Source organism: Equus caballus, chromosome 12, assembly GCF_041296265.1.
Source record: "Equus caballus isolate H_3958 breed thoroughbred chromosome 12, TB-T2T, whole genome shotgun sequence".
In the NCBI taxonomy this organism is placed as follows: Eukaryota; Metazoa; Chordata; class Mammalia; order Perissodactyla; family Equidae; genus Equus; species Equus caballus.
Genome location: NC_091695.1, coordinates 47,631,611 through 47,650,709, shown reverse-complemented (window position 1 = coordinate 47,650,709; position 19,099 = coordinate 47,631,611). Strand labels below are relative to the sequence as shown.

Sequence of the window (19,099 nt, the reverse complement as noted above, 5' to 3'; positions counted from 1 at the left end):
CCGCGTCTTGGGGTGTGGAGGACGTGATGGGGAGCCTGGGTGATGGAGAGCCAAGCTTGAGAGGAAACCCATCACACGAGACCTCCAGCAGCACACGGTCCTGGGGCTGACTTGCTGGGCACGGGAGGATTTCGGGGCCCTCCTCCTTGCATGGGGTGCGAACCCCCGAGCTGGTCCCACTGCCTCAGCGGTGCCAAGTCAGTTGTGGGTGTGTAGACAGCAGCGGCCGCGAGGCGGCAGTGCAGACCCACACGCCACCGCCCCAGGGGGCTGAGGCCAAGTCCGCCCGCACAATGTCCTGGGTCCGCCCGGGTCCGGTACCGCAGTGGTCCACGAGGGTCGTCAGGAAGACCGGGCGCTAGTTCGAACCACCCCACCTCAGACGGCCACCCCATCTGAGGCACCCCCTGGTCGCCACACGGCTGAAGTTGGGGAGATGGGAGGGAATACTTGGGGGCGATGAGGGACCCCCCCGTGCCTGGGATGACCCAGAGTCGGCTTCGGAGGGAGACCCTTCCCACACGGCCTCCCGCAGCGCAGGGTCCTGGGGGCTGCATTGACGAGTGCAGGAAGATTTCTGGAGTCTTCTTTCTTTGTCTTGGGCGGACCGCCTGTGTGGCGCCGTCAGTTGTGGGTGTGGAGACAGCGGTGTCCGCGAGGTGGCAGTGCCAACTCAGGCTTCTCCGTCCGCAGGAGGCTAAAGTCGGGGTCTGCTTAGGGCCAACTGCGGGGGTCTGCCCCATCCTAACTTGAGGGTCCACCTAAGGCAAGGTCTTGGGTTGCCCCACAGTCAATCTGGAAGTTCATCCATGACAAAGGCTGGGGTGTCGGGTTTGGCAGGTGGGCACCCAGCACTTCATGGTAGGGTCCATGGGAACAGAGGGTCTGCCCCGAGGTCCCCCCCAAGTGCAGTGAAGCCTGGTGAGCTCCAGGTCCCTTGCCTAGGTGCGTCCCCCCATGGTGCCAACACCCGAGATTTGGAGAGTGAACCCTGTGGACTGCAGGGCCCCAACACCCACCATAAGATGAAAGTTGTCACCAGAGGGACAGGATGGCCAAGGGTGGCTGGGGGGACTTGAGGCTCATGTCTTTGTTCTGTTCCTGAATCGGCGGCACCCCAGGCGGGCGGGTGTGTGGGCTGGCGGGGACAGAGCTATGAAGCTGCCTGGCTCAACGCCAGGGTGCGCCTGCGAGCGCAGAGCACAAAGGGTGAGAGCTGCGTCCAGAGAGGGGAACACAGAGGCGAGGGGACCCGCGGCGCCCCAACCACAATGGCAAACGGCCCCGTAGAAGCCACTGTGGCTGCAGCAGTCACCATCAACCAGACGCCTGCCCACTCTGGCCCACTGAGACCCCTGGGTGCTTCCCTCGGCCCCACCTGAGCCCTGACACCCCCCACCCACACACCCCATGCGACTGCTCCCCGTGGACTCCCGGACCCTAGGGGCATGGGTGGTCTCAGCCACGCTGGTGGCAGAAAGTGGCTAAGTCCCGCCTGAGCCCCCGGGGGCCCCAGTCAGGATCCCCACTCTGGGCTGAGTGCATGCCCAGTGCTGGCTGTATGGGGAGCAGGAAGCGTGATCTGTGCTGAGGGGACCCGACTGTCTTGACCTGGGGGGAGGGGGAACATTTGGGACGATGCCAGGCCCTGACTATGGGATGCCAAAGGAGGGGAAGGGAGAAGGCCGTCTTTGGAGAATTCTGGACGGGGGGTTGAGGAAGTGTGCTGGACCTTCCCAGTTGGAGGTGGGCCTTGCAGTGTCCCCCCACCCCCAGCACGGTCCCAGCTCCCATTGGCTGGCAGAATAGGGCGGGAATTCTGGGCGGGGCCACCCCAGTTAGAAAAAGCCCGGGTTAGGGCCGGGAGCAGGGAGCGGGTGGGGGGAGGTGGGGAGATGGGGGGGTCTGGGGGAAACTGGGGAGGCGGGGGAGCCGAGGGGTAACCAGGGAAGCGTGGGGTACGGGGGCAACCAGGGGAAGATGGGGCTGGGGTACAGGGAAGCTTGCATGGGCCAAGGATCACCTTGGAAACCCGGAGTCTGGCAGGAGCGACGAGGGGCTGAGGGGCTGGCTTGGGCAGGGTTGGCAGGCACCTGGGAGCGTGGCGGGAGTGTGGCGTGGGCTCCCAGGTGTCCGGGAGGAAGGGTGACATCGGCATGGGTGTGACGGGCCAAGCTGGGTGTGCAGAGGAAAGAAGGGGGAGCCAGACATTCATCCCGGTCAATTTTGGTTTTCAGGACGTGGCGGCTGGTGGACGAGGGGGAGCTGGAGAGGGGTTCGCCCCCGGGCCTGGGGCAGTGGAGGTGTAGCTGCAACCGTGGGCAGGTGAGTCCTCTTCTCCTCTCTGGGCCTTGCTTCGCTGGCCTTCTGCAAGAAGGAGGTTTGGGGAGCAAGGACTGGTGAGGAGAAGCGGCTGACCTCCCGACAGAAGGGTGGGAAGAAGGCAGGGTGGTTAGAACAGGTGACATCGTCTCGGGGGGAGCTGAGACTGAGCAGGCTGGGGGGGCTGTGGGCCCGTCCCAGGTGGAAAGAGCATTTCAGGAGGGCAGGACGGAAGATGAGGTGGGGCTGCCAGCAAGGGAGGTGCAAAGGCCACCACCTCCAGGGAGGTGACAGGTGGCCGCAGGGATCCAGCACGTGTGGGGCGTTCCAGGCCCGGGTCGGACAGGACGAGAAGGGGGATTCAGGATACTAAGGGTCCCCAGCCGCTACCACATCTCACCCACCGCAATTCATTTAGTAGCAGGTACAGGAGCGGCTCTGGCACGGGCCTCCCAGGCCCGTGCCAGAGCCTTGAGGGCCGGAGAGCGGGAAAGAAGGTGCAGTGCGCGGGGAACCCGCGGCAGGACGTCACCCGGAGGGAGTTGCGGCCGCAGGTACAGGGCTCCGGAGTGATTTCGGCAGCAAGGAGGCTGCTGGGGGCCCAGCCTGCGGACGCGCCGTTCCCACGCGGCACTGCGGCCCAGGGGCTGGCGCGGAGAGGGCCCACAGTGCACTCAGTGACACTGTATGCCTTCACCGCTCAGCCCCTGGGACTGGCACGGCAGACAGGACAGCACCCAGGGGGGTCAAGGGCGCTGGCGAGACCAGACTAGGCAAGACGGGCGGGGTGGAGTGAGTGCGATTTCTGGGGGGAGGAGGTTGGGGCGCAGGCAGGGGTGAGGAGCGAGCGGGGCCTGGACTCCGGAGCCCGCGGCCAAGGCGGGCCTGTGCGGGCGGCGATGGAGCAGTGATCGGTGCCTCTGCGCTCGGACTGGAGGCGAGGGTGAGTGTCCAGCCCACCAGCCCTCCTGACCCCCACTTGCTGCCTCTGCCCCCTCAGCCAACGCCTGTCCATTTTCTCCACAGCCAGGTCTCCAGTGGGGGTGGACGTGCCCGCCAGCCACCGAAGGCGGGTGCCAGGATGTGCTCAGAAAGACATGACATGGTCCGGTGTGACGGTGAGGATGGACGTGACGGTATCCAGCCTTCCTGGTAAGTGCAGGTACAGGGCGTGGCCCCCCCAGGCCACCCAGTGCACCTGGCCTCACTCATGACCAGTCTTTCTCCCGTAGAACATCTTTGGCTGGCCCCGGGGGCGCTGCGACACCCGGCAGGTCTCTGTTCCTTTACTTTCCTGAAGGAGTCAACACACTACTGCTGCTCTCTGGACCCCAAGAACCCTCAAGATGACAAGGTGAGACGCCCCCCCTGCTGCACACGGGGTGGTGGGCACGGGGCCAAGGAGCTGGGGCGCTCACTCTCTCCCGACCCACAGAAATGGTGCTACCCAGCTCATGCCTGGGCCTTGGAACCCGGACTTCTTCAAGTCCCTCTAGCTCTGACTCAAGAATATGCTGCATTCTGGAACCACTACACTACTTGACTCAGGAATCAGCTCTGGAAGGTGAGCGTGGGCACCCCTTCCAGAAGCTTCCCCAACCCCGCCCGCCCTGCCCCTACTCACATGTCCTGTTGCCCCCTGCAGGTTAAGCTAAAGGAACCAGATGGACCTGCCGCCAACACCACCGGAAGTGAGCAGCGCCCACGGCTGCCCCACCCCCACCTGGGGACTCGTCTTCGTCTTCATGGCCACCCCTGCGGGGCTGGAGACCACCGCCAGCCCCCCACGCCCCTCACTACCATCTGCCTCCTCTCCCTGCTCTTCTTCATCCTTTCCTTTTGAATTTTCACTTCTTTTTCTTCTCTGTCCTTTGCTCAGGAGACTCAGAGCATCCGTGACTCTGTTTCCCCCGTCCCCCTGAATTCAATTTGCACTAAGTCATTTGCACTGGTTGGGGTTACGGACCCGCCTTGAGTCTCTGAGCGAGTATGCAAGAAAACTGCCGAGTGTGCTGGGCCTCCTTTGGCCTGTGCCGCGCCCTCGCCCCCCTGTCGTCCATCTCAATCTGGGGGTGACTGGGTGCGGCCGCGTGTGTGAGGCCCCGCCCTCCCCTTGCCTAGTCTGGAAGCTCCGACCATCTGGAGCAAACCTTGAAGCATTCCATTGTCCTTCTCGCTTTGCGCCCCCCCTCACCAGGGCTCCACCAGGAGTCCTGGACTCATCAATAAATACAGTTACAGCAATTTGTCTCTAGAATTGAGTTCTTTGCCTGGGGGGTGATCGGGGAGGGTGGGGGGACATGAAAAGGGCATATGGGACAGGGAAGGGACATGAGGGATAACAAGGGGCTATAGGATGGGGAGGACATATGGAGTGGGATAAGGCCCACATGGAGACCGGGAGGGGGACTGTGGGACCCCAGAGTCCTTGCAAGGAGAAGTGGGGGTGGGGGTGGGAGGTGGGGGGTGGGGGGAATGGCAAAGGGAGTCCTCAGCCATGAGAGCTCGGGCCATGAGAGCTCAGGCACCACAGAAGTCTCCCCAAAGTCTGTCCAGCCACCCAAAGTACTTCCTGGACAACACCCCTAGGCACCCCTGAGCCCTTGGCCCAGACCCAGGAGGCCTGGTGTGGGGGATCAGCCTGTGGAATCATCCTAGGGGGGCGGGCTTGAAATGCAGGAGCGACACGCAGCCCAGGCCAGGCAGCAGCGCTGGGGGCAGGGCCAGCCACACCACCGGGGACACTGGGGAGCCCATGGCCCCCCGCCACTGTCATCAACAGCCTTGCTATTGCAAAGCGCTCCCATGGGCCTCAAACTCAGGGGGACTAGAGACGTCCCCTTCCCACACACACTCTGCTGTGGTGAGAGCTGGGGGTACGCACAGAGGGCAGCAAGGAAGAGACGCAAGAGAGTCTACTCGGCTGCCGTGAGGGGCGTGGGGAGGGGTGCCCAGCAGGGGTGAGCTTCCCAATAGGCAGGTGAGAGTGGAGCAGAGGTGAAAGGGGGCAAGGGGGATAGAAAGGGGTGAGGCAGGAGGGGGATGGAGGTGGTGGGGGGCGAGGACCATGATGGGTGAAGAGGTGAGGGAGGCGGGGAAATGAGGAGATGGGGGGTGAAGGGGCTGAAGGGAGGACACAGGATGGAGGGGGGCAAGGGTACACAAGAGTGAGAAGGTGAGGGGAACCGGGGGGACGGGGGGCCCCATGGTCAGAGTCTTGCCGCTGAAGCCCCCAGGACCGTGTCCTACAGGCGCCTGGCCTTGGGTTTGCTCCCGGGTACAAGTGCAGTCCCCATGTGGGATCGTGGTTGGCGTCCCCATACAAGACAGCAGCCAAGTGGCCTCGGTGTCTCTGAACCCCCAGCCCCTGGCCCCCTAGCTCCTTGGAGACTGGCTGTGCAGATGCTGGGAACATGAGGGAGCAGCTCTTGGAAATAAGGCTGGGGTCCTGGCCCTTCCCAGTGCTCAGAGCAGCCAGGAAACGCAGGAAATGCCTGGCCTGCTGATGAAGACCAGAGAGCAGAGGCCTGGAGACTCGCCCCTGCGCCGGGGCCTTCCCCACGCCCCGGCCCGCGTGGACTCCCTGCCCTGACTCCGGGCCCGCAGCGCGACGCCGTCCCCACAGCCTCACCTCCTGTGGACTCCCCACTGTCCCCCTGTGTCTGGGCTCCCCTCTGGGTCCTCCACCCCTCCTGACAGTACAGAGGACATGGGACTTCCGGTGCTACAATGGGGACAGTCCTGGCTAGCCGGGTGGGTGGGCACCACAGCACGCAGTTGGGCTAAGGTGTTTTCCCAAGACTGGGCAGATGGCACCCCTGGGTCCCCTGAGAGCCTCCTGCCATCTCCTGGAGCTCCCACAGTCGGTGGGCAGCGCACATGGGCAGGCCGCATCCATCTCCAGGCCGCCGGCTGGTTTGACTCACCCAAGTGGGTTTTGCCGGTGGGATGAAGGAACCCATCCATTAGGTGTCAAGAGTCAGGTCTATAAACGGCCTTTATTATAAACATCCGTGTCTGCGGGAGCTTTGCAAAGCTGGGCCTCGGAAGATGAAAGGCCGGCTTCCCAGGGGGTGGCTGGATGGCCATGTGGGTACCGCAGGTGGCCGGAGGGGCTCTGAGGGCAGCCAGGGCGTGGGGGTGGAAGGAGGGAGAGAAGACTCTGGAGGCATCTTCTGGGGAGCACAGAAGACCCCGCCCACTTCCACAGGCATCAGGGCCCAATAAAGGGGGGGTAACCCTTCTTGGGACCCCCAAGCTCAGTGGGGCCAGGTCCTCGGGGTGCTGTGGCCTTCTCCTGGTCACCCCCACACTTTCAATCTGGGACTTCCAACCGGGGGCCGGAGGCCGATGGAAAGCAAGTTCGTCTGGTCTGGAATGCCGGTGTGTGGGGTTGGTCCTCTCCACACCCACCTAGGGGAGAACCACACAGAGTCCCTGGTGCCCCCACTCTGTCTCCCCAGGTCTGCCCGTGGACATACCTGCACCCCGGGCCCCTTGGAAGGCTCAGGGCAGGGTGTACGCTGGGGGTTCAGGGGCAGCGCCCCCAGGAGGGAGCCCGAGGGTCTGAGGGGCCCAGGACAGAGCAGGAGAGGTCGGGGGAGGCAAGCGGGGGCCAGAAGCCACAGGCCAGAGCCGGCTCTGCTGACAGGTCGCAAGCCCCGCGCCTCGCCCAGGCTGGGAGACAGAGGTGGCCCGGCCCCGCCCGCGGAGCCCCTCCATGGAGCTGGGGACCGCCAGGTTGGAATGTGTTTACCTTTGGCCCAACCCGATTTCCTGCTTTTTAGAAAAGAGGCTTAGAGAAGGTTGTTAGACAGGCTCCTGGCGCCCCCGCCCCCAGAGGCACTTTTCGAAGGCCCCTGTGCCGCTGAAGCATCCGGAAGCAGAAAGGGGCTTGAGTTTCACCCCCAGACCCGGCTGCGCCGGGTGGCGCGGGGGCAGAAGTCGAGGGGAGACCCCTGCTAGGCGCTCAGCACCAACCTGCAGGGTCTTCACACTGGGGCCATCCCACAGCCCTGCTTCTGCAGAGGGTGTGGGCTGAGCGATTTCCCACTCACTGAGTTTGGAGAAAACAGGACTTAGTGTGTGTGTGTGTGTCCACGTGCGTGTGTCCCTGTGCGTGTCCACATGTGTCCCTCTGTGTGTCCATGCGTGTGACCCTGTGTGTCCACTTGTGTGTCCCTGTGTGTGTCCATGTGTGTGTTCCTGAGTGTCCACATGTGTGTCCCTGTGTGCACACATCGCTCAGTGTGTCCCCGTGGACCTGCGAGGAGTGGGCCGGCCGGTCCAGCTGGGTGCTCGTGGGTGTGCAGCCCTGCCCTCCCGGCTGTGTGTGTCCACAGTGGTGTGGTTGCGGCTGTAAGTGAGGGTGTCTAACCGCACTGTTGTGCTGAAGGCATGCCTGTGGGCCCTGTCCTGTTGGGGGTGTTCTTCAGGGCCTGCTGGCTTTTGTGTGGCCTGGTGCCCTGTGGGGCCAGTGTCCCCTGGAGGGTGGACATCTGAGCCCGGCCGTGTGTCTTGGGCCTCTGTGTGGGGCCTGGATTGAAGGACCTGGGAGCCCACATTCAGACAGGGATTACGGACAGCTGAGGGATGGGATGGAGTCAGGACACTTGCGATACCACCGAATGGGGATAGAAAAATTCTGACAATACAAAAGGAAGGGAAATCCCTTAAGTGGGCTTGGGGTCTGACTGCGGGGCACCCTAGGAAGTCACCAAACAGGGCTGGCCCCTCGCCCCACCCAGGCTCCCAGGAAGACTCGCGGTCTTCCTCCTCCAGAGCGCAGGGGCAGTGGTCCACGTGGCCCTCACTAGCGAGGAAGCAGGCCACTGGGCTGCCGGTCAGCGCCGAGACCGGACGCCCGGCCCGGCTATGAATGGTTTCTTTCCTTCTCTGTTCTGCCTCCCTCTTGTCTTCAGGGTCCAAGCATGTGCGTTGTACCTGACAGGCCCCAAAGAGCCAAGGCCCCCAGCAGAGACTGTGTGGGCCCCACAAGGGAAATAGAAGGTTCTAGAAGGAGTGTGGCCTCCCCGAAGGCTATGGTGGCCACTCTAGGCCACGGCCCAGGCCGCCCTTGTCGCTCCTTCCTTGCCCCTCTCCTCTCTCCTTCCCCCTTCCCGTACATTCCCCAGCCTGCACCTGGTGACACGGTTGGCCCTTCTCCAGGGGTGAGGGGAGCCAGCAGGGCCCCTTCCTGGAAGCCCACCTGCAGGCTGGCCTGCTGGGAAGGGGCCTGCTCCTCAGCAGCCCCCGCCCGCTGGAGCCGTTTCCTGGAAGCGGTCACTGTGGATATTCTGTTCCTTGTCAGCACCGTGCTCGCAGAAAGCAGACACTGAGCCCTTGTCCTCCGGGAGCCCGCGCTCCATCACCGAACACCTGGCCGGACACAGGCGGGCAGCCGGGTCCGCGGGGAGTGGCGCAGGCCTGTGGCTGGACCAGTAAACAAACAGGGGCGCCAAGCACAGGGGCCCCTCGTCCCCGCGGCTGCTCCACGCCTCTGTACGATAGATAGCACGCACCAAGGCCCAGTGGGGGCCCATCCTGCAGGGCTGGGAGGCAGCTGTAGGTACAGAGCTGAGAAGGGAACAGGGGGGCCCATGCAGACCCCTGGGCCGTGGGGGAGGCAGGCTGTGGGCTCCCAGGCTTTACAGAAACCACCCATCTGCCTGGATGGAAGGCTGGGTGGGAGAGCCCAGGGAGTGGGGGCCAGATGAGCATGAGCGGGAAGTCAGGCACAGAAGCTGGACAAAAGCGTTTACCCGGAGCCAGCTAGGCAGAGAAGCCCCCCAACGGTTTTGAAGGGTGGGGTGGGGGTAATCTGATGGCTGGTATGCAGCCCAGAGGCTGGGGAGGGGGAAGGAGAGGGCGCTGAGACGGGAAGACCGTCCCCCGCGCTCAGGCATTCAAGCAAGGAATGGAAGGAGGGAGGACAGACGGCTGGGATGCCTGGAACAGCGCGGCCACCAGCACTGACAGAGACCTCACTCTGAGGGCACAGAGCTGTCTGGGGTGGTCCCTGGCCCAGGCGAGCTGTTCAGTGGGGGGTGTCTGGCAGGATGCAGGCTGCTGGGAGCCGAGCTGAGAAGGGAACAGGGTGCAGGAGGCACAGATCGGGGAGCACAGCTCATGCAGAGACAGCCCAGGGCGTGGCCTTGGGGAGCCATGATTGCCAGGGGGCCATGGAAGATGGAGGAGTGGCCAGTGGGGTTAAGGGGTGGTGGGGGACAGGGCTTGGGGCCACAAGTCAGAGGGACAGTGTGGGACCGGGGTAGGAGACCTCCCCCCCAGCCTGTCCCCTGCCTCTTGCATGCAGTCAGTGGGGCTGGGTGGGACGTGTAGGAGCCCGGCCCAGGGAAAAGCAGGGGTCCCTTGGGTTTATTCAGGAGGCTTTCAGATCATGCCCCGTGCGTGGCAGGGCCCACGGAACTCAGAGAAGCACACACGGAGCCCCCCACGGGCTCCCCATTGGCTGGTGGTGACATCACTCCTGTGTCAACACCCGGCAGCTTCCCGGCCAGCGGGGTTGATGGAGCGGGACTGGACCCACCCAGCCTCCGCCCCGCGCCCCACCCCTGGCCCACACACTGGCCCACTGTTCTGGGGTCTGGGGGTGGAGGCCACGCCATGGCGTCCTAGTGCTGTCTGCTCCTCCACCCACCCCCAAGTCCCTGGCTCCCCCACCAGAGAGCACGGGGAGCTGCGGGCCGGGCCTCCACCTCCTCCTCCCTCTGGAAGGGGCCTGGAGGCACTGGGGCCCAGGACTGCGGCTTTAGGGGGCACAGAGCAGCCTCTGCGATGGGTCTCAGGCCAGAGTTGCAGAGGGGGCTCCAGTGGGTCCCTCCAAACATAGAGGGCCAGCCCCCTACAGACCTCAGAAAAGCCAGAAGGGGCCTCCCTTCCTGCCCACAAGCTCTGGCTGACAGCTGTCCTGAGACTGTAGGCCACTGGTCAGTGGGGAGGACGTGAAGAGCAGCCTTGGTGACATCCCTGGGAGCAAGGACGCTCATGCCAGGCCTCCCAGGGTCTCCTCTGGGGGAAGGTCTGCCCCCTGCAGCCAGGTCCCCCAGGCCCCCACCTCCGGGAGAGTGGTGGGAGGTCCTGGAAGGGGCCAAGGCAGGACGTGGCCCGGGACCCTTGCTTCCTAGAACCCCTGTATGTGATGGGAACCCAGGAGGGGCTGCTCCTCCACAGAGGGCCCCGATCTCTGCCAGGCTATAGGGACCCCGGAGAGGCCCAAAGCCTGGAGGCCTGGCGTCAGGAATAGGCACTTGCGAACATCAGTGTGTGCTCCTCCACCAGGGTCCATCGGCTGGCCTGCTCGGGGCTCTGCTTTTAAGTTTTTGCCACCATGAGGGATGGTCGGCCTAGAATGGTGAAGGAGGCCTGAGCAGGAGGGTCTGGGCTCAGGGGCTGTCCCCTCCGGGGACCTCTCTCCTAGGGGATGGAGACCCTTAGGGTGCCACAAGAGACAGTGGGTCCCTCTGCATGGTCTGGGCCAGGCCCGAGAGCCCCCAGCCTGTGGGTTGTGGACGAGGAGGGGGAGAAGAGGGGAGGGGAGCTGATGGCTGCCCTTTGCCTTGTTCCCATCCTTAGCTCTGTGTTCATCGACCTCTATCACCAAGGACAGGCAGTGAGGAAGGAGAGGACAGAGCCCCCTGGGCCTCCAGGAGGGCCCCTGCTGGCTGCCGCTACCCCAGGCCAAGTTCCCCTTGGCTGCCTGCATCCTGCCTGCATTTCTGCTGTGTCCCCTCCCTCCCACAGCCCTACTGGCGCTGATCTCCTGCCCAGACCTCAGACCCCAACCCCTGCCCATCCCTTCATCTCATTGCTGGCCCCACGGGTGGTCCCCACTGGTCAGAGCTGCAGCCATGTCTGCCTTGCCCCCAGTATCACTCCCCTCACCCAGGGACCCCCAGAAGCAAAGCCCCCCCCTCCTCCAGAGCCACAGGCCTGGAACCCTGGGTCCCCATTGTCCCCCGTGAAAGGGTGAACGAACCTCACCCTGGGACGTGGGGCAGAGGGCATGTGTGCCAAGAGTGGCCCCCAAGGGACACGTGGCTGTTTGCAGTTCAGGAGGCAGCAGAGATAAAGCGGCTGTTTTCCCAGTGGGCACTGAGCCAGAGGGGGCCGGGGGGCAGCCGGGGTCGAGGCCAGGCTGCTGCCTCAGACTCCCTTCCCAGACTGCTTGTCTGCAGCCTGTCCCCCCTTCTGCACGGAGCATGGGGCCCTGGGCCGGGGGGGGACCATTGCACAACCAGTCCCCTGTGTTCCTCAGCCCTGCCAGATCAGTGCAATGGCGGGACGAGGCTTAGCACCCCGTCGCCCTCTCTCAGATGAGACAGTCGCTCCCCTATCTGTTCCCCAGACTCCCCACCCCGAGCAGGCGGCCAAAAGTGTCCCAGGGGTATCAGCCTCCGGTATGTGGGATCCCATCATGCGACAACCTAATAAAGGCCAAATTTCATGGGACCTGTGATTTGGGTGGGCACCGCCCCAGCCCCAGGGGCCCTGCCAGGCGGAGACGAGGCGGATGGAGGCCAGCGATAACGCGCAGACAGCAGGAGGGAGGCTGGAAAAAGAGGATTAAGGGTTTACATTATATGCACGTCATGGGGAGAAGGGAGGAGGGCTGGCTGGGAAGGACATTGGGGTGGGATCTACGGGAAATGGAATTTCAGATGCTTCTCTCTTACCCACCCTGGGGCCTCTGAGGGCACCGCAGGGGGACCCCTGAGAAGCCCCCCAGGCTTCCTGTTTGGAGCTGGGTGTTGGTTCCAACCAAGTAGGCTGGACGCCATGCTTGGCCTTGGTCAGGGAGCCCAGGGTCGGGTAGGAAGAGGCTAGCCGGCCCGGAGCGAGCCCACGGGTCAGGAGAGCACAGACATGCCCGGTCCCCCATCTTCCCTCACGGAGGGGGCTGTCACCCAGCAACGAGCATTCCCTCTGGCTCAGGCCCCATGCAGCTCCAGGCTCTGCCTGCCCCCGGCACCCCTCATGTACCCCCTCAGGTCCCTGAAACCCTGCCATCATCTGGGTGGCCTTCAGTTCCCGCTGCCCACCCTGCCCTGAGGGTACCCCCCTTTCTGGCCGGGGTCTGTTGCCATGCACTTAAGGCAGGGGGCAGGCTGTGCATTATCTCTTCTGACTTTTCCCCAAGTCGGCACCAGGAGCTCCGGCCTCTCCAGCAGCCCTGTTTGTGCTCACTGAGTGTCTCAGAAAAGGGGTGAAGGGGGTGTCCTGCAGACGCAGCCTGTTCCTCACCCCGCCACCCCAGGAGCCTTGCCCTCAAACAGAAAATAGGGAAAGAGTGAGGAGTGAGGACCAGGGAAGGAAAGGCCTTCGGGGGCGCTGGGGAATGTTCCAGAAAGAGAGACTTCCTTGTGAAAGACCGGAAGCCTTCCAGCTGACCCTCTGCCCCAAGGACTCAGCTCCCAGTGGGTGGAGGCCGCCCACCTGCCGGCCGGTTGGGCAACTGCTGATCTGGCTTCTTGACCTCCTGGCCCCCGGCCTGCACCCCTCTCGTCCCTACACACATACGTCCCCCCTTTTATTTGTTCATTTTAACACTTGAGGTCAACAACTGTCAGGGGACTGGCAGCAGCCAGAACCGGCCAGCCTGACCCCCGACAACTGTCCCCCACAGCCACCCCCCAGCAGTGGCCATTTGGCCTGAGTCCTCGGTCCCTCCTGACTTTGGCGTTTTCAGACTGGGGGTACCCAGGGTGCTCTGGGTGGAGGGGCTGCAGGGTGGCCTTGGGAAGCTTCCTGGAAGAAGGGACACAAAATCCCAAATCTGGGGTGCTCTGGCCTCCAGCTGCCAGGAAGGGAGTGTGCTCTGGCCTCAGGGTCCCCTCCACCAGAACCGTACGGGGACTCAGGGGGTACATCTCTACTGAAAGGAACATTTGAGGGCTATCAACGGGCCACTGGGCAGTGCTCGCCCTGGGGAGCTGAGGAAACTGAGGCATAGAGAGGTGGAAGGGTGTCCCCGAGCTCCTGCAGCCCACTCCGGGGACCACCCAGGACATGGGTCCAGGCAGCCAGCTCAGACCCCACGGTCTTTACCATCCTCTGACTTGGTGTGCACTTTTGCAGGGAGTGGGGGCGACCAGAGATCCCCAAGGCAGAGCAGCCCACCCTCCACGGGGGGATGTCCGCCAACAAGAAGACAGCCCTAGAGTGTGAGGGCCGGGTGATGGGGTAGACACAAAGAAACAGGAGGAACTTTCTGGAAGGTGAAAGGCTTCTGGGGCTGAAGCTGCAGAGGGCCTGTCTCTGGGTCTAGTCGTCCCCCCCACCCCCGCCACCCACTCCCCAGCCCAGGCAGAGCGTGCAGGACAGAGAGGTGCAGGGTGCACAGGGTCTGGGACGCCCCCCGCCCTGGGGGTGAAGTCCCAGGACACTGACCTCAGAGCGCAAACAAGGCCAGGCTGGCGGGGCTGGGCCCACCCGGTGGGGAGATGGGGAGGGGGGCACGGGGCAGGGGCCAGTGGTCAGGGTCCACTGCAGGAAGTGGGGTAAAGGGCACCAGGCCTGCTCGGGGGCTGAGCAAATGGCCCCTTGGCCGGCCTCATGAATTTCCAGGCCTTCATGCGGCATCCAGCCTGAGGGTCCCCTTTGTGAGAGGGTCCCCTCTTGCTGCCTGTACCCCCTACACCATCTTTACAAGATCATGGTGGAGCAGATGTTCTGTGTAGGGTGGGACCAGGTGGGGGCTGCTCCATGTGACACTTGCCCAGGAAGACCCTTTCTCTCTGAGGGTGACCCAGCCCTCGGGGGGTGTTCCTGGGACAAGGGTGGAGTGTCAACCTCCTGGGAACACACGTATGAGCCTGCTCTCCAAGTGTCCCCAGGCTCCTTTTCAGAGGGGCGGCAGCCTTGCACCCAGCCTCCCAGCCCCTGTGCACAGGCGGGGTCCCTGCTGAGCCTGGGGTCGGGGGCAGACAGATGCAGGGCACAAAGCACATGGTACTCCTGTCTGCGCACAGTGCCAGGGGCCACGGAGGCCCCCATAAAGGATGCTGCCCCAGGCACCTTCCAAGGGGAGCCGAGCCCAGGCACGGGCAGGGGCGTGGGATGTGCCCCAAAGCCAGCTCGCTCTTCCTCCCACTCACCCAGCCACAGCCAGGACAAGAGAAGGGGGTGCGTGGAGCAGCAGGGCAATCTCACCCCTGCTTCTAGACACTTCTCAGGGCCACCATCAGAGCTCCAAGCCTCAGGCTGGCTGGGGTCTAGACACCCCTCCCAGACTCACACCCCAAGTCCTTGCTCACGGCTGCCTGTGGACCTACGGGGGCACACACTCTGTGAGCAGAGGCAGCGTGCAGGTGGGACAGAGCTCCCGCACCCCCTGCTCCTGACATGCCCCCCAAAGGTCATCCTCAGGCCTGGGCTCAGATGACTCCTGAGAAAGGTGGGGCTGGGTTTTGTGAAAGTGCCACATAGCCTTAGCAGGGGCCATAGTGGGAGTGCGAAGACCGGAAGCTGCACGACCCCAGGAAGCCCCAGAACCTTCAGGTTCCAGGGCCTTGGGTGTGGGGTCCGGGGAGGGAGAGGCCCCTTGCCTTCACTGCAAAGAGCAAAGGTGGAAGGGTGAGGGGCCCCTGCCTCCCAGAGCCCCAGGTGTGCAGGGGACAGGGCAGAGGGCTCATGCTGGAATCTCCCCAGACGCTGCACGCAGCCCCTGGGCAGCGAGATCCGGCTGGACCCGGCCCTGCCCTGGGGACAGAGTCAGCCACGGAGGAAGGCAGCCTCTTGACCTGAGCGCCAGCCCAGGCGGCCACTTCCCAGCCCAGGGTGGCAACAGGGGTGCCAGGCCTCCAGATCCTTCTGGCCAGGGAAGACCTTGCCCCAGCGGGCATGGTGAGGGCTGCTCAGGGAGGCCAGAGGCCACTGCAGCCCGGAAGCCCCCCGGTCACCTGGCCCCCAGGCGCTCCCCGCCCACCACTCCCTGAGGATCCAGAGCAGTCAGAGAAGCCCAGCAGCAGTGTTTATTTTCAAATGACATTTTCTAAGAAAAACAGCCTCCCCAAATGCTTGACCCTGAGTCTGGAATGTGGAGAGGCAAGCAGCTGAGCCCCTCCCCAGGCCCTGCACAGCCCCCGGGTGGGGGTAGGGGCTGGGGGGCATCCTGGGGGCCCTCGGCCGTGTGTGGTCAGGGCGTGGAACCCAGCTCTCTGCTCTGTCCCAGGTCTCGCTGTGTCCCCGGCAGGGCACTGACCCCCCTGCGGCCCCACAGCAGGGATAGCTGAGCTTGGCTTGGCGTTCTCAGACAAGTCCTTGCGTGCGGCACACGCCATACCCCAGGGCAGCCCCGTGCTTCTGCTCCCCGCGGGCTCCCAGCCTGTGTCCGCCTGGCCTGCAGCCTGCCCCAACCCTCTCTGCCCTCCTCTGAGCCCCTCCCGCCTCCATGAAGCCCTCCAGGGAAGTTTCTCGTGGGCAGTAGGCAAGCCCGCATCCCCACCCCACCCGCAGTGAGGGTCCGGGGCGCCCTCCTGCCCGCAGGCCTTCAGGCAGAGACTGGATCAGTGGAACCCGCTGGCAGGTTCCTGGGGGCAGCTGGCTCTGTGGTTCCCGCCCTAGAGGATTCCTGGAGCCCGTGCCCTGCCATGTGCCTGCTGGTCCTTGCTCCCCTGACAGCAAGCGGCCCTGTGCATGACCTCCACCTGGAGCCCGGAGGGCTGGTCAGGAGGCTGACTGGGTGGCAGTGAGTCAGTGAGGTGGCCTGGGGCTGCTCCTGACTCAGGTGCTGACCCAGCTCTGGAACCTGCTTTCCAAAATCTTGTTTCATGCTTTCACCTGACCACTCGGGCCCCTTCTGTCCCTGGGGCGCCCGGCTCTCCCTGGAGGAGGCCCTAGCTTGCCCACTGTCAGCAGAGATGGCAGAGAAACCCCAGGGGCTCCTCTCCCGGCCTGTCAGCTCCTGCGCTGCCCGGGCACCAGGTGCGGGAGCCATGGATGTGCCGCCACCAACCACCAAGTTGCCACCTGGCAGTAGGCCTTCCCTTCCCCCGCGGAAGGGACTGGTCCTGGGGTCCCTGACAGCCCACTGCAGAGGGGAGGAGGCGCGGGCTCTGCCCCCAAACCCGTGGCTTCCTGTTTCACAGCCCACAAAGCACTAAAGGCCGGCAGGTCCTGGGACTTCAAAGGCCCCAGGAAGCTCATTGTATCGAATTAAGTGTAAATGAACCAGGGGCATGTGGCTCGCATTTCCCACAATTACGCCTGCTCTGGGAGGGCTCCTGGGATGAAGATGGGCAGGAAGGGAGCCTGGGACGGTGGCGCCGGCCCGGAACCGACATCCACCACTGCCCCCGGCCCCTGAGGGAGCAGCGGGAAGTCCAGGTTGGGGCATAAAGAAGACCCTCAAGGTGGACCCCACTTTGACTTCCCAAAGAGAGTGGACCAAGGACCAAGGCTTGGATGGGGACTGCCCACAGGCCGGGTTCCCTCCGCCTGCCGGGTGGGCAGCACTAAATTTTCTGAGGCCCAGCGCCCTCAGAGGTCAAGGACGGCATCAGGACCCTCTCTGTTTGAAAGCAGCGGCCCAGCACTCACGGGCTGCCCGGGGTGCATGGGGCCCATGGCAGACCAACAGACAAAGAGCCAGGAGCTCCAGAAAGAGGGGGTGGACGGGCGAAGGCAGCTGTGGGAGCCCCAGGGCCACCAACAGACCCTGCCAGCTCCCCTCGTCAGCAGGGCTGGCACTCCTCGGGGGTGGGAACACCAGGGCACTGCCACTTTTCCCAGGCACCGCCGAGAAGTTTCCAGGAGAGAGTGAGGAAAGAGCTTGGGGGGGAGCAGTGGGCTGGGGGAGCTGGGGGTGGGCAGAGAGATGAGGCAACTGAGGGGCGTCCAGAAGTCAATGACCCAGGAGATTAACTTCTTGGGTCTCTGCACACAGTGTCTCAACTGCAAAGTTGGCTGAGCAAACCCTGGGAGCCAAGGGTCGCGAACGGCGATTGGTGGGGCCCCTGCGGCCCCCTTTCCGCCCACCTCCGGCAAGCCCTGTTTTCCTGGTCAAAATCCAACTTACAGTTTACCCTCTTTGGGATCCAAAGTTCCAGGAAGCCCACTGGTCCCAGCACCCCTCTCTACACACACCCCCCCCCCCAGGCACTCCAGCCCGGCCCAGGCCCACTCCCTCCCCCCCCGGGGACAGAGACCCTTGCAGTGTCCCCGCTTCCTGGGGGCATGTCTCTGCCCTGGCATCAGAGCCCTTCCCTGCGTGGGCAGCCTAATTTTCTGCTTCTTTGGTGCTGCAAACTGACTTGGATCTGAGCAGGAACAGCTGTAATCTCACCATCCCAAACATGCCTCTGCTGGGCCCAGGGGTGACTTGGTTTCCCTAAGGTCATCAGAGCCCTGGGCCCCTGCTCAGTTGACTTTGGTGCAGAGGGCCTCCCTTGCGAAGGCCCTGACACCCCAGAAAAGGTTAGACTGGGAGGGAGAGTTCGGGCTGGTAGGGGCTGGAAGGAACCGGTCCAGCCAAGCTGGCGAGCAGGGGTGGGAGGGAGGGGCAGCATGGGGGATGGAGGAGGCGCCCCCAGCCCCCATCGGCCCCTCCAAGCAGCTGCTTGGCTTATCCGGGCTCATTCCCCCTGGTGTGAATATCCACCATAATCAATCACGGAGGGTTTAGCCCAGGGGCTGGGGCAAACCTGTCAGCCGGCTCCAAGCTGCAGGGACAGCTGCTGTTCTAGAGGGTTCCCAGGGGCCAGACCCACCAGACAGCAGCCTCAGCCCCCTTCCCCTGAGGGGCGCCCCCAGTGAGCACCCAAACTGGAAAGGCTTGGGCCCCAGAGATCAGGGGTGAGAGAGAAGATGGAGCTGGTGCAAGAGGTGGCCAGCAGGTTGCAGGCTTTGGCTTCAGAGGAGCCCCCATCTTGTGAGCTCATGACCTCCTGACCCCCCTCATCTGTCTCAGAGCACCATGTAGGCTGTGGGTGCAGGTTAGAGCTAGCATCTAGTTCCCCTACCAGCCCGGGTCCGAGGTCTTTGATGAGATGCTGGAAGGAGGGGGCAGGCTGACGGATGGGGACAGCTGCTCCCCCAGCCTCGCCCGCACAGACAGGGCTCCCTTCTCATGCTGGAGCCCCCGGCTGCCCATCCGTCACGGCCACCCAGGACCGTGCGTCCATGCTCCGTTTCTCCTAATCCCCCTGCCGGCTTCTTCCCAAGTCTCCAAGCAGTTGGACACATTTTCCAAATTCTCGGGCCACTGCCGCTTCCTCCTCAAATTCCTCACCCCCCTCTGCCCCATCCCCGCCATGGGAAAGGGCCACCGCTGCCCAACACATGCTCTGCCTGGGGCCGGGCGGGCAGAGGAGCAGCTGGCCGGGCCCGGCAGCTGTGAGGTGTGGGGGTGCCAAGGAGAAGAGCCCAGATTACAGGGGCGTCATGGGAAAGCTGAGAGGGAATGCTACCCAGAGCCCCTCCCGCTGGCGGCCCCGTTCCGCTCCCCCTCTGCATTTCTGGCCTCCCAGTGGCCCTGGAGGGAGGCAGATGGGGCTCTCAACCGAGACCACTGTGTCCAGCTGGCCACAGGCTCTGCCAGGAATGTCCATCTGCCCGGGCCGAATACCCGGCTCAGAGTGCGTGAGGGTACCAGCTCACCCAGCCCTGATGCCTGCTTACTGGGACATAGGACGGGGCCCAGTCAACCCGACACACCCAGCAGTCAGGCTCTGCAGACGGAACCTAGGGGGTCCCCAGAGAAGGGGGCTTCCCACAGAGCACAGCTCCTCCTGGAAGGGGCAAGAGTGAGGGCTGGTGG

At 64.0% G+C, this 19,099-nt stretch overlaps 1 long non-coding RNA gene and 1 other non-coding gene across 2 annotated transcripts; both read left to right on the top strand.

Annotated features, from left to right (window-relative positions):
* The first annotated feature begins 2,003 nt into the window (after positions 1 to 2,003).
* Positions 2,004 to 4,403, top strand: H19 (H19, imprinted maternally expressed transcript (non-protein coding)). Its single transcript, NR_027326.3, is given in 5 exon segments — positions 2,004 to 3,265; positions 3,349 to 3,474; positions 3,555 to 3,676; positions 3,758 to 3,886; positions 3,968 to 4,403. It is a non-coding gene; the product is annotated as a H19, imprinted maternally expressed transcript (non-protein coding) (long non-coding RNA).
* MIR675 (microRNA mir-675) lies at positions 2,962 to 3,034 on the top strand. The gene has a single exon (NR_032924.1). It is a non-coding gene; the product is annotated as a microRNA mir-675 (primary transcript).
* Positions 4,404 to 19,099: the final 14,696 nt, after the last annotated feature.